This window comes from Alligator mississippiensis, chromosome 4 (genome assembly GCF_030867095.1).
Source record: "Alligator mississippiensis isolate rAllMis1 chromosome 4, rAllMis1, whole genome shotgun sequence".
NCBI lineage: Eukaryota > Metazoa > Chordata > Crocodylia > Alligatoridae > Alligator > Alligator mississippiensis.
Genome location: NC_081827.1, coordinates 231,194,704 through 231,211,730, shown reverse-complemented (window position 1 = coordinate 231,211,730; position 17,027 = coordinate 231,194,704). Strand labels below are relative to the sequence as shown.

Sequence of the window (17,027 nt, the reverse complement as noted above, 5' to 3'; positions counted from 1 at the left end):
TTTCCTTAAAAATTGTTAAAACTTGATACATTTATTTAAAATACCTGCCATTGGATCTCCTTTCATGTGCCAGTTCTTTTGGAATCCCTGAACGAAGATTGTGTCCGAGTGATAGCTTGAGTTCACAAGATCTTTGAGTTTTGCTTCACCTTTATATGTGATAACTTCCATAGCTCCATTTCCATTTGCAATTCTGCTACATCATCATCATTATTGAAATGCAAGATAAAAAATTCATATTGTTTTGGGGCAATATGTATATTATCTTTAATTACTATTGCATCCTCTCTGCAGAGAGGCATCTCTTCTTTCCTTGTTCTCCTCCTTTATATATAGCTGAAAATTTGGATTTGTTTTAGTATTCATTACAAAGTCTAAATTAGCTTGACTTTTTGTAATTCACAATTTATCCCTATACTGCTTCACCTTTAAGGCTAGGGACAGATATTACACATAAACTGGTTTAAGTGATCAGAAACTGGTTCAAACCTGTAACAGAACAGATGTTCATTGCACATAAACCAGTTTGAAAATGGCTGAAACCGGTTTGAGATAAACCTGGTTGAATGCAGTATCAGACTTAACTGATTTGGCTCAAACCAATTTATGCAATGTCTGTCCCAGACCCCTTGCTATTTTAAGTTAAATCAGACACCCTCAGTATCCTGACATGGTCTCTGGGCTGGGTGGGGCTCTCTCCTCCACAGCAGGGCTAGCCCCTCCCCTCTGCTCCGTGGCTGCAGCTCCAGAAGAGACTTACAGGCACAGCAGCATCTGACTGGCTTCCTCCTGCTCTCCCCCATTCCCTTGCCACTCCCTACTAAGCAGGGATCCTCTGTCCCCTCTGCCTTACACAAGCACCTTAGTATCAGCTAGCAGACTACATTCTGGCTATGGTCTGTGCTGTGGCAGACAGCACCGTCAGCTTATCAATGGCTCAGCTGGTAATGTCCGTCAGTTCCCTCTTTGTTTAAGAAGAGTTTGAACTAATGAGAGAGGATGTTTGTTTTCTGGTGGGGTGATAAATGCTGACAACAGAGCTGATAAATGCTGTGTTATCAAGGAGGGAAGGGGCCCTCCCTAATCCTGCTGAGGCCTGGACATGCCCATCTCAGCTTAGCCCTATGGGGGGAGGGAGGGCTGCCCTAGCGCTCCCCAGCTTCTAGCCTGAACCACTCAGGCATGTGCTTGCATGTCTGGGATGTCTGTACTGTTACAAAGTGATTTAGCCTAGCCATGTTAGCTTAACCTGCAAAGATTGAATCAATTCAGGCTCAGGCTTTTTGAATGTTTATCCCTAGCCTAAAACACAGTTTTTTCTACTGATTGGTACTTCACAGCCAGGATCTCACCCATAATGTATTGAAGTAGTGACAAATATTTGGATCTCATTTGGCATGCTATCTTAGTAAATCAGCAGAATAGGAAAGATTTGCCTGATAGATCACAATGGATTTTCAAAGTTACAGGCCACTGGAGCAAAATGCATATTGCAAATTATGTGCAAATTTGGATTTCCATGCTAGAATTCTATACATTCAAGCCTATTTTATTTCATCTATATGTCAGTTTTCAAAGAATCTGAGAATTTAGAAATGAACAAACTGGGGTGGGGAGTAATTATTAGTCTAGTTTTTGCTGTTCTGTCTGCATTTCAGAAAAACAAAAGGAATTGATTGATAAATATGATGACGATAATGATGACATAAGGTTGAATATTGCATAATACAATATCATTGTATTATGAAAGAGAAAAAGAGATGGGTAGAATTCTTCCTAATCTAGGTGAAAATTAGTAAATGCATGAGAGTGAAGCAAGAGATATAGGATTTAGAACAGTTTTCCTGATCTTCTTCTGAAACAAAAGGCAGTATTCTGATCTTTAGGTCTCAAACCCTTCTATGAATCATTTGTTACCCTTCTGCAGTTGTGAGTTCCATAATTTTCTTGTACGTTGCAGCACTAAGTGGCCATTTAGTTGACTGGGAAAATAATATTTACACTCAAATAAACATTGGTAAATATAGCATGTTATTAAGGTCTATAAGTGCTGTCTAAAATACTACTCAGATTTAAAATTCAGTCCTTAAAAATAAGGCACAATTTATTTGCCAAACTCTGATACTGCATGCATGCACAGCTTCTATGGAAGTCATTTCATATGAGAGCAGTTTAGTCTGTTCTGTTTAATTCATTTAAATCATTATTATTAATTCATTATTACTATTTCTATTCTTTATTTAATTAGTTCTGCATTAGTCATAATCTATCAGATGTAATTTATTTTGATCATTCAAAATTACAATTTCAGCATGTTTTACACTACCCAATACTTGAAGTTAGTTAAAGAAAGATTGCATTGTAAAACAAGAATTATTGTGAATTATCTGCATATATTACTTGTCTTATCAGCAATCCATAGATTTTGTGGGACACAGTCTGTTTTTAGGGCAGTAAATAGAAGCCTTGACATTTGGAATACTGTTGGATAAGAAAGTCAAGTGAGACTTTCAATCAGACATATAATTGATCAAGATTTGCAATACGTTTATTCATAGAGGTACAATGTTAATGCAGTGTTGACTGCATAGGATGATACAGTCATCTTGGAGTCTCAGAGCAGCAGAGACGCCCTATGCCTGAAGAAGAGTGATTGCATCCAAAAGCTTGCTAAGAACTTTTTTCCAACTACTCAGTTGGTCTAATAAAAGATATCACATCTAATCAACAAACTTTGCCTGCATAGGATGATACAGATTTGCAGTTCATACTAAGCACATAGCTAAAGGGGCTGGGCTTAAAATTTGGCTTAGGAAAATGTCCTGTCAATTTGCATATCATTTTATCCATCCATCCAAATTCAGGAGAGTAGCTTCAAGTGAAGGGTCTGAATTTTACGTTCCCAGCCCATTCCATTTCTGCAGGATAGTTGGAGTTCTTCACAGAAAAAAAAATGCCTAGGGCACCCCTTGTCATTACTGTAACGTTGCTGATCCTGAAGAGCTTTGAGCCTCCTATTAACATCAGTAAGGGTTCAAAAAATTGCGTACCTGGCAGGATCAGGCCCATTCTGCAGACTGATGAAACTTCTGCAGTTATACCACAAGGGAAAGATTTCCATTATGTGTGCAAATTTAATTCATTATATCTGAATTGTTTCATTGAATTAGATGACTATAGTCTTCTAATTCAACAAGCCCTTCCTCAAATCGTATATTACTATGTCACTACAGACTATTCTCACAGTTTTCCCATATGCAGAGCTTCCATTAGTTTAAATGCAAATTATATATAGAAATGGGCTGTAAGATGGAACCCATAAATGCTAAATGATATTTTATAGCTATCTGAAGTGCTCTAAGGTATATAGACCTTAAAGTACTACTAACTCCTCCTGGATCACTATGAGGAATAATTTATCTTGAAATAAACTTTACCTCTATATTTTCTTCACTCAGACTTTAAGGGGAAAAAAAGTCTGTTCTTGCTGCTTACTTGCAACCTGTGGGTACAGGGACAATAACCTTACTTTACTCCTACAATTAGGTGCCACTGGCTTCACTGTGTATGTTTCTGAATAAAAGTTACAGAACTGGACTTAGTTTACAAATGCAAGTGGCAGTTTCAGGTCAGGATTTTATTTGTGGTTTTTTTAATCATTATATTGAAACCAGCGTTAGCTTGTATCTCTGGTCTGTACTTATTTGTGCTTCGTGCCGATTAAAAACAACATTAATGAATAACACTACAAGTTAAAGTCCATACAGAGTCATGTAAGATTCATAGCATTATTACGTTATCTTCTGAAGATACTCATTATCCATCCTGTGTGTGTCTCTCTCTCTTCCCCTGCGTTGCCTTCAGTACTTCTAGTTAAGTATTACCATTTTGAAAATTTATTTCCTTTTTTTTTCTATTTAATGATATCTCTAGGTATTGTCAATTTCTAAATGTCAGGGGGGAAAAAAACCTGATCATTAAACTGACTATCAATTGAGAGGAACTTCATTTGTTTTTGCAGAACACTGGGCTATTTTACAGTTAGCTTGTTTAAGCTGACTTCATAAAGCTTTAGTAGAATTAAAACAGCATGCTTGATACCAAGATGCCTTCACTTCCTGTGCCTTAATGTTAAATCCTATAGTACTGTGGATCTTATAAATGATTGAGTTATTTTTAAACTACTGGATGTCTTCCAGTCACTCTATTTCACACTGGATTAATTATGTAAGAATACTGACTTGTTCGTCACTAATGTTACAACTTTTAAAAACAACATGCTGTTTAAATTCAGGTTTGGCAACTGTTGCCTGAATCCCCTCAAATTTATGGCACCACACCCATAGCATAATAAAATCTTTAGTGGTCCTTTGTCTTTTAGCTTGCCTTCTATTTTTTCTCAAGGGTGTTTTATGCTGGAAGATGCATACAAAAGTTGTCCAGATGTTATTTGTATCAGAGCAGGGATTTCAGTCCAGCTATCTGTGGTTGCAAATGTTTATTTTAATGGGTTATTGTGCAATCCTTGCCGTGTGGACCTCAGTGGCCTTATATGTATGTTCTCAGCGGTGCCAGTACATTGTTTTTAGATATATAATTTTAGTCCAAAAGAACTATTACTGGTCACTAGGGGCACAAAAAATGTAACACCTGTAGTAACACAGAAATATTTTTACCAATGTCCACGTGTTGACTTTGTGCTAAATGCTTGATTACAAAAATGCAGCCAATCAGCTCTAGGTAAGACTAAGGAAGGTGTGGCCGAAGCCTTAGCAACAGTCGCAGTCCTCTGAGACAAAGTTACGCTGTTGCAGTAAACATACCAAGAGTGATGAAAAAAAGTCCAGCTGCTGCACAATATAGTTTGATGGACTAAAACAAAGAGCTTAACTCGGTCACCACAGTATATGCTGGAGTTTATTTTACCATCGCTATCGTAACAAACATAGGGGTGGGTTTATTGTACATATTTGGAATTCTAATAAAATTTTAACCGATGTTTCCTTGATACTGAAGTAAATTGTTTACTCTGTAACTAAAAACACACAACATGCACACCAATTAAGATTGTGCATTTCAGCTCATTAAAATAATTTTTAGGCCCAAGTTTCATTATGTTCAGTGAGGACTTTGAACAGTGACAAGAAAAAAAAAAACCATGAAGGTTTTGGAACCACTAATCTACCCGGTTAATTGTGCCAACAAGAATGTGCATATTTATTATGGATTTGGAAGGATCTGTTCTAAGTTTTTCAGGCTCCAACCCAGCAAAACGGTGATGTGCACAAAGAGGTGGAGAGCTGCATTAGTCTAAAGTCAGAGAGAAGGTAGGGAAGGTAGGGCAGGGTGGAACTTTAGGCTAGGTACAGACATTACCTTAATGTCTGTACCTAGCGCATGTTAAGCACACAAAATGCACTTTAAAGCTGTAACAGAACAGATGTTCACAGCACTTAAAGCACTTTAGGTTAGACTGTTTTTTGAATGTCTATGTGACATCCACCATGCTTTAGGCTAGGTTGCATTCCCTGGCATCCCAGGGGCCCCAGCTTATCTTGGGCACAGCTTGTCAGCTTTGTCCATGCTGGGTTGGACCTGCCCCTGCCTTCTTGGCTGTCACTGTCCTGAGTAAATGACAGCCTCTGATCCTGGCCAGTTGCAAGCCGCAGCTTAGCCTGGGTATGCTATAGCCTGGCCCTGCAGTGTGCTACAGCCTGGCAGGGAACACTCCTTTCCCTTAGCTACAACCAGCAGTGGCACCGTGTTTCATTGTGCTGGGAACTTTGGTGGTAGAGGATGGAAAAGGAGCCCCCCCTGCCATGGTGGAGCCCAGCTTGGCCCCTGACATGCCAGTCAGCAAGCTGGGGGTGGGGGCTGCCCAGCAGAGGGACTCCTTTTCCACCTCCCCGCCAGAGTTCCCAGCACAGTGAAAAGTGGTGCAGGGAACTCACACTGCCACTGCTGGCTGCAGCTGGGGGAAAGTACTCCCCTGCTTAGCAGGATCCCCCAGCTCAGGTCTTGCTGGGGGCCAGGCTACCTCTCCCCGCCATCTCCTTTCCCCCAGCTGCAGCCAGCATCAGCAGCACGCGTTGCCTGCCGTGTTTTTTATCACATTAGGAACTCTGGTGGGGAAGGAGTGGAAAAGGAGCCCCCTGTGGTGCGGGCCCAGGTCTGCCCCAGCAAAGATGCAAGCCAGGAAACTGGGGGTAGCCCACCCAGCAGGAGGGCTTCTTTTCTACCAACTTCCCTCTGACACAGTTCCCAATGCTGTGAAAAGTGGCATGGGGAACTCATGCTGCCATTGCTGACTGCAGCTGGGCAAAGAGAGTACACCATCATGAAGGCCCCCTCACAGCTTGCTGGCTCAGGTCTGTGGGGGTAGGGCTGGGCTCGGTCTATATGGCAGGGGGGGCTCCCTTTCCTCCCCTTTTCCCCCCAGCAGCTGCTGACAGTCTCCTGCTGGTCTTGGCCAGTGCTGGAGGGCACCGAGCTTCCCCCTCCGGAACAGCACGCTGTTTGGTTGTAATGTTCTATTTTATAGCAGTTTAAGGTGCAATAGAACGCTTTCCACCAGTGGCTTTTTGGATGTGTGTACTTAGTCTTAGAGACTAATTACTTGAGAGAGGCATGAGCTTTCATAGACACTATTGTTAGCATCTGATAAAGTTGGCTGTTGCCTCTGAAAGCTGATGCCTCTCTGGATTAATTACTCGGTAAATTGCCACCTTGCCTTACCTTCTACCTATGGTATGGGGTACACATGGGAACTGTGTATTAGCAATGTCCTTGTTTGAACAGTATTTTACTGAATGTTGCCACTAACTTGGCTTATTATTTGCTCCAGCCTAGATTTACTGCAGAGTAAAATTCTGCAGAGTAAAGGTTTTTGGGTAGATGTCTACACATGCGGGGATTAAGGAGAAGATTTGCTACCATAGAATCATAGAAGTAGGGTCGGAAGGGACCTTGTAGATCTTCAACTCCAACCCCCTGCCTGGGCAGGAGGAAAACTGGGCTCAGTTGACCCCAGTCAGGTAGGCATCAAGCTGCTTCTTAAAGACCCCCATGGTAGGAGACAGCACCACTTCCCTTGGAAGTTGGTTCCAGATCCTGGCCACCCTAACTGTGAAGTACTTCTTATGGATGTCTAATCTAAGCCTACTCTCCAACAACTTGTGGCCATTATTCCTTGTTATCCCGGGGGGTGCTAGGGGAAACAAGGTCTTTCCCAAACCCTTCTGGTCCCCTCTAGTGAGTTTATAGACGGTCACCAGGTCCCCCCTCAGCCTTCTCTTGTGACCTTTAGCCCTGCAATGGGCCCCTGCAGCCACTGGGCGGGGTTTGAGGCTCCAGCAGCAGCTGCCAGCAACTGGCAGCCCTCTTTAAAAGCCAGCTCTCTGCTCTCTGGCCAGCCTCTTCCTTTCCAGGAGCAGTGTGCTCAGCACAGGGGCAGCATGTGGCAGCTTTCTCCATGGTCACTCTGCACTCCCCACACTCTGCTCCAGCCCCTGGACCTGTCAGCAATGACCAGTGCCCTCTGCTGTGCCAACCACCTCCTGGCCCACGGCCATCTCACCTCACTCAGCTCTCCAACACCTAGAGACTGCCTTTCCACCTGTAGTGCACCATAACAGGGCTGCCACCACCACTGCACAGCTGCTGTCACCAGGGATGCCAATGAGGGGCTCCATGATGCCATTTCCAGGGCTGTCGTCACCCTCCTGGGCCTCCAGCCCCACTACCTCTAGGCCTGCCATGCCAGCCAGCACTCATGGCTGCACATTGTCCAGCAGACCTGGGATGATGAGCAGTGTCTGGATGGCTTCTGTATGACCCAGGCCACGTTCTGGGACCTGCTCCACCAGCTATGGCCCCACTTGGAGTGCCAGGACACCAGCATACACCCGGCCTTTCCCGGGTGTATGGCCCCTGCGCTTCTGAAGCTTCCCACTCCTGACAGTATATGTTGGATATCTGTTTAGCATGGGCATGGCCACCACTGGGGAGGCTGTTCTGGAGGTGTGCAGGGCCCGCCAGCATGTGCTAGGCCATAACAAGCTCTATATCCCTGACACCCAGCAAGTCTGGCTGGGTTCTGTGCACTCGTATTTTCCTCAGTGCATCCCAGTCCAAGGCGCTGGATGGGACCCACATCCCTGTCACCTGCCTGCCCCATGAAGACTGCCCCTATTACAGCCACAGGGGATTTCACACCATGGTCCTGTAGGCTATTGTGGACAACCATGGCACATTCATGCATGTGAGCACTGGATGGGCAACCCATGTATTTTGGATCTCTGGCCTGACAGGACTAGTGGAGAGCAGGTGATTTGTGCCAGGGGTGCCATTGTGGTCCTGTGGCCTGTACTGCCCAGCTTAGGATTCTGTTCTGGTCCTGCAGGACCTGGATCCACTCATGCTCCAGGGCCAGGAGGTCAGCCAGGAACTCCTGGTCAGCCCAGTGCTGTGTCTCTTCACACAGGTCCCGTGCATCCTCCTGGTGAACATCCAGTACCTGCCAGGCCTGAGCATTCTGCTCCTAGTCCTCTGCCACTGCCACCAATCACTGGAAGAGGAGGGTCTGGTCTATGGTGCACATCTGGCAGAGCTGGCACATGTGTAGGGCCCTGGTGGTGGGTGGCGGTGACTCTGAGTCTGGATGGGGAGGACAGGGCCATGCTGGGTCCCATGCTGGCTCTCTGGGCTCCTGTACAGCTGTGCAGGTGTTGCTGGCCCTGGGTAGCTGCCAGCAGTGCCCAGTGCAGGGGTATGGCATGAGACTGGCAGGTGTGTGGCAGAGGCTGTGCCTTGCAGCACCTGCAGGTGCAGAGCAGGCTGCTGTTCATGTGCAGCAGGCAGGTAGTGCTGGTCCTACTGTACAAAAGCTCCCTGTAGGCAGCCATATGGGTCTGGAAAGCCTGGGCAGAGGCTGCAGCAGCCTTCAGTAAGCTGCTGGCCCCAACAACACTGCCCTTGCTGCCACGTGACAGAACAGTGGCTAGCAGCACCACTGGGGTGCTGCCAGGCAGGCATAGGTATCCTATCCTATCCTATAGGGCTGGCTTCAGGCTGTCCCCCTAGTGGCCAGGCAGACCTGGAAGCAAACTTGGTCCTGGGTTGCATCTGCACGTGCATTACTGTGCAGTAACTAATTGCGCTTAAATTTGCTACCTGCATTTTTACTGCACAGTAAGCATGCACACGTGTAGATGCATGTGCTTATCATACAATAAATTAGGGTACCATGCAGTAACATGTCTCATGTAAACATGCCCTCTCATACATACTTATGCATACGCGTGTGCGCGCGCGTGCGCGCACACACACACACACACACACACACACACACACACACACACGGATGGTCACAGAAAAATGTTAAGAGTGACAAACAAGCCAGAGCCCCCTTACTTAAACCTGTTCAATTTTCATAGGGATTTTCGTATAGAAAATTCCATAGACTTGAAAGTATCACGTCAATCAGGACTTATATCAGTCCTGCAGTATAGATACGTTCATTCGAAAACAGTAAAAGCAGTTAAGAGATGGTTTCTTATAAATGTGAAAAAGGGATGGACATTAAATATTGTGATCGTAAGATTCCGATGCTTGAAAAATACATATTGTAGTCTTTTTAATGAAGTTCCTTGGTTTGTACATGTACTGAATCTATGTCCCCTCCCAAATTCAAAGAAAGTTTAAGACTGGTTAACTAGATGGTTTGGGTAAACATATATAAATACAGGAATCCAGAGAATTAGCATTATCAAAGATAAAATGAAAAACTTGAATAGTCAATACAGGATTTAAGATTCTGAATCAACAGTTTAACACACATAGTACTAACTATTACAGCACAGACATGGCAGCACTACTGTAACCTCTCCCTCCCTCTCACCCCTTTCTGTTGGAACAGGCCATAAAGCACCATTAGCTATTTAATCTTGGAATTTGCTCGAAGAGACTAAATGAAGACAGTCAAAAAGCCTGAGGCTGAATCTTCACAGGTTAGTCTAAACTGCATAGTTTGAACCAATGAACAGACACTCACTGTTGATTCTGGAAATATAGCCACATGCCCTCAGTGGCCCAGGCCAGAAGCTGGGGGCACTAGAGCATGCCTCCTGGCTCATCTGAAGCACATGGGTTGGGCCAAGGCTAACCAACCCCACCCTGTGAGGAGGGGTTTGCAGGGGAGGTGCAAAGCATCCTGGCATGCTAGGGGACTGGTTAACTGGAATCTGGAAGGGATCTGGGACAGAAGTTCAATAAACCAATTTAACCTAAATCAGTTAAGTCTAATACACACCCATCCAGGTTTATCTTCACCTGGTTTCAACCATTTTGAAAGTGGTTTATGTGCACCAAACTTCTTATCTTCTGTTGTGCTACAGATTTGAACTGTTTTCCGATCACTTATACTGGTTTATGTGTAATTTTTGTCCCTTGCCAGAGGGGTAATTCTGCACTCCATTCACTGTGGACCAAACTGTGGAAGACATGGCGTTAGAAAAGAGGACAATGCTCCGCTCATCTTGCACTCCAGCAGTCTCACAAGGGCCTTTCAGGATAGTGGCCAGTCAGATGCAATTCAGAGCAGCCCTAAGCCTCAGCTTGATTCAGAAACAGGGAGTCAAAAGTTGTTATTTAATTTTGTCCTTTGCACAGCAGTCCCCTTCTGAACATCATTTGGTCTTGATGACCTAGGAAGAATGAACTTTACAAGAATGTGAAAATCAGCTGTTTTTTTATATTGCTGCCAGGGCCCATATTTAGAAATCTTTGTCATTCAGTTGTGCAGCAGATAGTGGCACAGTGTCCGTTTGAAACATTCCTGTGTTAAGCAGTGGTTGGGAATAAGTGACTCTTGAACTCACATCTTTGGAGTGGCTATAAAAGGAGATTGCTTTTCAGTTATTCCCTTTCACTGTAAAGGTATTTGTAAATGTGAAAGTTGCCGTTGATTTTTAGTCAGTTTTGTTTTATAAACCTTTGCTGTTTGGTGAAGTTTCACATGTACCCAACTCTCTTTTCCACATTAAGGAAAGGTTTTGTCTACTTGCCTCTGTGACATCTGGTAATGGTTAGTGTGTGCTGTATGGCCTGCAGCCATACCACTGCAGTCTGTATTTTTCTCAGATCTCACGAGCTAAGCAGAATCAGGCCGAGTGCGTATTTGAATGAGAGACCTCCAAGAAAAACTCAAGGTACTGTAAGTTGTTCCTGAATCAGTACAAAACATTCCTCGTTTGAAGCCAGTATTGAACAAATGTCCCTGCATGGTAGTAGGTTGACTTTTTGTGCTGTTAAAGGCATAGGCTTTTGGAAAAGACAGATTATAAAACTCTGTCCCTAACCACTAATGTCCTATAAAAGAAACTTATATACAGGAGAACTAAACAACCTCACTTACTAAAGCAGCCCAGAAAAAGCAGTGGTGTGGAACTGCACCAACAGTAGGAGACACTTCGTCTCTCTGTTGAAGGGGGGAGGGCTCCTATTACCACAATGAATTATGGAGTGCATCTGATCCAAAAGAGAGGTATACAGTGTGTACACAGTCCTCAGAACAGGAGTAAAAATCTGCCTGCCCATTGATATGAGTCACTCATTGGACATTTAGAATCTGGACCTTGGTGAGGCCTAAATAAAACATAACAGAATCACTCCCTTAATCTAATGCGGATAAAATCTTTTTACAACTGTGGTTCAGGATCCTACAATTATCATGAGTAGGGAAGGAGTGTGGCCCTGTGGTAAGAAGGGAAGTAGGAGTTTGGCTTCTGGATTCTATTCTTGGCTATTCTATTCATGAGTTCTGGGACCTTGGGAGAATCACTTAACCTGTCATCTGAGGTTCAAACCTCTGTGAGCAGTTATAATGATACATGCCAGAATAATTCCATTGCTGAAAGATTTAATCAAGTGTCCTAAAATCTTCAGACGAAAGGATCAAAGAAAGAAAAGTGAAAATCTATAATAATAATGAGGATGATTGTTCTTAATTGTGAAACCAGTTCCTGAACTCCTTACTCGTTTTTTACTCAAACTTTACTCAGACACCATTATTTTTAAACATTTTAAAAGTGTTCTCAGGGGTCTCCCAAAGCATTACTATACCAAATGAATTCGTAATTCTAATGGAAGTCACTAATGAATGAACAACAGGGGTCAATCTCACATCTTGTTGCCTCCACAACTTAAAAACAAAATACAACTATTTGGGAAATACCTTTTAAATTCCATCTCACAGGTTCTTCAGAAGAATGTGGTTCAGGAGGTAAGTGAAGGAGACCTGCTGGGAAAAGTCAGAAATGTAGTTTTCTAGGTATCCTGACCATGAAGAAAGACTTGTCTCTTTAAACCTGTAAGGGGGTTGTTAGATGGACAAAATATATCATGCCACAAGAATCTGCCTGGTTGATATTGGCTCTGACAAATAACTTTATAAGGGCAAAATCCTGATGTGCAGTCTTCAATTGCACTCATAGTTTAAATGCAATTTCTACTTATGCAAAAACTCCCATTAATTATAGTCAGTATCACACCCCAAAAACTGTTTTCTTCTGCAAAATTTCCAGCCTATTCTCTCCATCTCACCTCCCATCTTTTTAATTCCTTTGTTTCCATTCTCAGCATTTCCTCCTGATTTTGCATCTTTCCTCTTCTGTTGAATGTGACACTTTTTTTCTCAATCCCTCCCTTGAATTTATGTTATTGGGGAGCTTGGTCATGTTTGAAGATAGGCTGCAGACCTAGATAGGCTGTCAAGTTGGATGGATCAGAACCAGATGAAGTGTAAAGTGCTCCATCTGGGGACGAACAATCCCCAACATACTTACAGGCTCAATGGCACCGAACTAACTAGCACCACAACTGAAAGGGACCTAGGGGTAATAATAGACCATAGTATGAATATTAGCCATCAGTGCGATGCTGTAGCCAGCAGGGCAAACAATACCCTGGCATGAATCAACCAATGCATCTCAAGCAAAACCAAGGAAGTGATTCTTCTGCTTGACTCAGCATTGATGAGACTGCAGCTGGAGTACTGTGTCTAGTTCTGGACACCATACTTCAACAAGGATGTGGACAAGTTTGAGAGAGTCCAGAGAAGAGCCACTCATATGATCAGAGACTTGCAGGTCAAGCCATATGAGGAAAGGCTGAGGGACCTGGGACTCTTCAGCCTAAAAAAGAGAAGGCTGAGAGGGGACATGGTAGCAGCTTACCACTATATCAGGGGCATGCATGAAGGGCTCAGTAAACAACTGTTCACCAGGGCACCCTTGGGGAAAACAAGGAGTAATGGCCACAAACTCCTGGGAGACCGTTTCAGGCTTAACACTAGGAAAAACTTCTTCCCAATCAGGGTGTCCAAACTGTGGAATTAACTCCCTCCAGAGGTGATGCAGTCACCTAACCAGGAAATCTTCAAGAGGAAATTGGACAGTCAACTTGCTGGGGTCACCTAACCCCAGATGTCTTTTCTGCCTAGTGGAGGGGGCTGGACCCGATGATTTTGTGAAGTCCCTTCTAGCCCCTTACAATCTATGAACTGGAAATTTTAGCCCTTCTGATTATCATCATCTGACTGGTTTTGGTTTGTTTGTTTTTTTGTCCATTGTCTTTTGTCTTCCTGCGCTTACTATTAACCCCACCTTCTTTTCCAGCAACTTGCTCTAGGATAACTTACAGTCCCACCAAAACCATCTCTCCAAAATTTCCAATGGCAAATATCTAGAAGCTTCATTTATGTCTTTTAAGTGGCTTGGTATTTCTCATGGGGACAGGAGTCTGTTAGTTTATATTAAACCTCTGCTCACACATCCTTTTCCAGCATAAGACCACGAGGTTTCTAAGCCATAAAATATTTAAAGTTTGCATTATGGCCTATATAAGTGAATTGGAGTCTTTCCATAAATAGGAAGGATCTATAATCTTTTGATTAAAACTCTCAGCCAGGAGTCAGGTGATCTGGGTATAATTTCTAGCTTTGCTACAGACTTCCTGGGTGATTTTAGGGATGGCTTGTTCTTCTGCAGTTCTCCCTCTGTAACTCTGAGACAATAATACTTATTCACCTTTTCTGTCTAGTCTGCTTAGACCATAAGCTTTTCAGAACAGGGACTGTCACTTACTGTGTGGATATACAATGCCTTCCACATTAGAATCCTATTTTCAACTGAAGCATCTAATGGCTACTGTAAGGCTAAGAATAAATACTAATTTTAGAGGTAAAACATAATTTTAGCCTTCCATTCATTTATGGTTGATATTTTCAAATTTCTGGGAAGTTTATCTTGGGATCAGTCTGAGCAAAGAATATTCCTGTTAAACTGTGCTAAATAATGTGAATTTCCTTTCTCATTTAGACTACTTACTATCTATTGAAGGAGAATGTGTGTTAGAATTAAGACCATCAAACTCATTTCACCTTTGTTATACTTAAACTAATTAGTCTCAGAGATGAAAACCACATTTCTCAGATTCCAGATAATCTTCCAGCACTTCATGCTGATTTTATTCTGCTTCTATCTGTGCACAGATTAAACAAAACCCACAGTTAGTTTCATCTGCTGGCTTTAAAAAAATCATGCCACAGAAAGTGGAAAAAAATTAAATCCAATGGCAAGGTTTGCAGTGCCACGAGTTTGCTCATCCTTAGTTTATCTTCTGCAAATGAGCATGTATAAAACAGTCCACCTACTGTTCTAGTTGCTACGATATAATGCAGTTCCACTGAATGATCCTGTTAACCTAACCTTCAATTTGCTGGGATTTGAACTCTGAATTACAGCTTACTAACATAGTTTAACAGCTGGTACAAGGGCTTCTTTTGAATTTTTAATCACATGAATTAAAGATTGCTGGAGATGCTTTTCAGACCTCCACTAGCAGTGATCCAATGTACAGAAAGACAAGTATAGGTAGCCCCAAGAGAATTAAGAGCACAAAGGTACTGTGGTTCGTGAAGCTATGCTGCACTCTTTGCTTGCCAAATTAGGAGTAAGAATACAAATTATTCATAAGAAAATAAATGCATATTATGGCTTCAATAGGAATATAAGGCATTTAGTTGTTACACATAAAAATACAATCAAAAGGAATTTTAAATGGAATGCATCTCAAATAGGACACGGCTTTAATAATGAAGCCTGGTTCAACAAAATGCTTCCTTTGTTTCGCACATATGTCGGAGACAAGGAAAGAGAGGGAAATGTGTGTGTGTGTGTGTGTGTGTGTATACACACACATGCATATCTATATATATATAAATATGTATGTATATATATGTAGATGTATGTATATATACTTGATTACAGTTGATATCTGGAATGCTGTGAAAACAAACATGACTGTCTGTAGATATTTCAGTGTGGATGTAATTGTTTGTTGCTATTGTACAATTCATGGAATGTGTGTGTTTAGATTCTGTCCTTTTGGTTTTCCCAATATTTATTCCAAGATTATCTTTTTTATTGAGGATATTTCTCAGTGAAAAAAAAAGAACACTATAGTACAACTGGAAGCTTCTCTACCCAAACATGCCAGCTGACGAGTGCTGTGAGAACTTGGGAAAACAGTCTCTGTGTTCCAAGTTCACTAGCCCTGCAAGCTTAAAGATCAGCATAATAAAGCTGACAGAGTTGTTTAAACAAAGTAAGGAGAAAAAAAAATTAGGGCAGCAGGAACAAGAAAGCATGTTGCTTCTTAATTATGCTGTGTTCTCTCTCTAATGGATTGGCCTCCCAACACACTCTAAGTAAAGCAACTGGCATGTGGCATCTTCTACAGATAGACGAGCAGTGGCAAGTGTACAGCTGTTCGTGCTGACACACAGGTGTTTGATTTTTTGGATTCGTTAGCTAGACAGCTTTTTAAGGGTGTACGGGGGAATCATCCACAGTTGTTGCACACAAAGTGAGTTGTCCAAGTACAATGGAGCTAATTATTATGTAAATCTCACTCCATTTTCAAGACTCAGAGCTTGAATCAGAACCATATCTCTCCTGCTCTCTGCCAGTTCTTGGTACTATCAGAGTCTGTTCTGTACCCTTTTCATTAAATTCTGACTCTTTGTCTGCACTGGATGGGCAAATGTGACATCAGAGAGGTAGTTACGTCAAGTGGCTAGGACATGGCATGAGAGATGAGAAGTTGTGCTTGCCTGTAAAACACCATTTTGTCACTAGGACTTGATTGTACTCATAAAAGGTTTAGTAGGCTATGCTGAAGTACTGAGAGAGACACTTTGTTGATGTGCTTAGATATAAGCAAGATAGAAGTGGCTCTTTGGGATCACAGACTCTAGGAAGTAATCTGAGCAGCCCCAAAGGAGAAACACTAGAAGTGGCCATACTGGGAGAGAATATATATTATCAGTGTTAATCCAACAAAGAGGCTGACTTGGAATGGTGCATTGTGGGTGTACTGTATTTGAGAGCAAGCTGAGAATGTCAACACGTCACACCCTGTTTACAGTACAGGTAACAAGTGGTTTGATAGTTATCCTTTGTCAAGCCATTTAAGTATCTCATGACTCAGTTTCTCCAGCTACAAAATGCTTTGAAATGACTGAAAGTGTTAAAAATATATAGCACTAGTATAATATCTGCTGCAATTTAAAACCCCTAAGCCTTTGCATTTCACCGAAGCCTCCAGAGCTGGAGAATAAAGCAGAGGAACCTTAGGGTACATGCAGCCATTACAATGAACTAGGCTAGGTTGATTTAAATGCCCATCTGTGCAGGCATTCAGAGGGGGAAAAGAAAAAGGGCAGGCCTAATCTAAATTAACTTCGACTGGAGTGGGTTAACCTAATCAGCGCAGCTCTGGGGCTAGGAAAGCCCAGGTGCTCACCCCAACCTCAGGACTGTGCTCTTCCTACCAACACTGACCCTGACTGGGGTATTTTTACCTCCCTGAACCACCCACCCCTGGATGGATAATCCCCCCCCAACTGTGGACTGACCAATCCTGCCAAAATAGCCCCGGACCACCCTACCCCCCACGGACCCAGTTGC

At 42.8% G+C, this 17,027-nt stretch overlaps 1 long non-coding RNA gene across 1 annotated transcript in view; it reads left to right on the top strand.

The window, feature by feature from the left end:
- LOC132250408 (uncharacterized) overlaps positions 1-15,911 on the top strand; it is an 84,578-nt gene extending 68,667 nt beyond the window's left edge. Inside the window, exons 3-4 of the long non-coding RNA XR_009462123.1 lie at positions 9,917-10,007; positions 10,454-15,911. This is a non-coding gene — a long non-coding RNA (uncharacterized LOC132250408). The remainder of the gene's footprint in view (positions 1-9,916; positions 10,008-10,453) is intronic.
- The last annotated feature ends 1,116 nt before the right edge of the window (positions 15,912-17,027 follow it).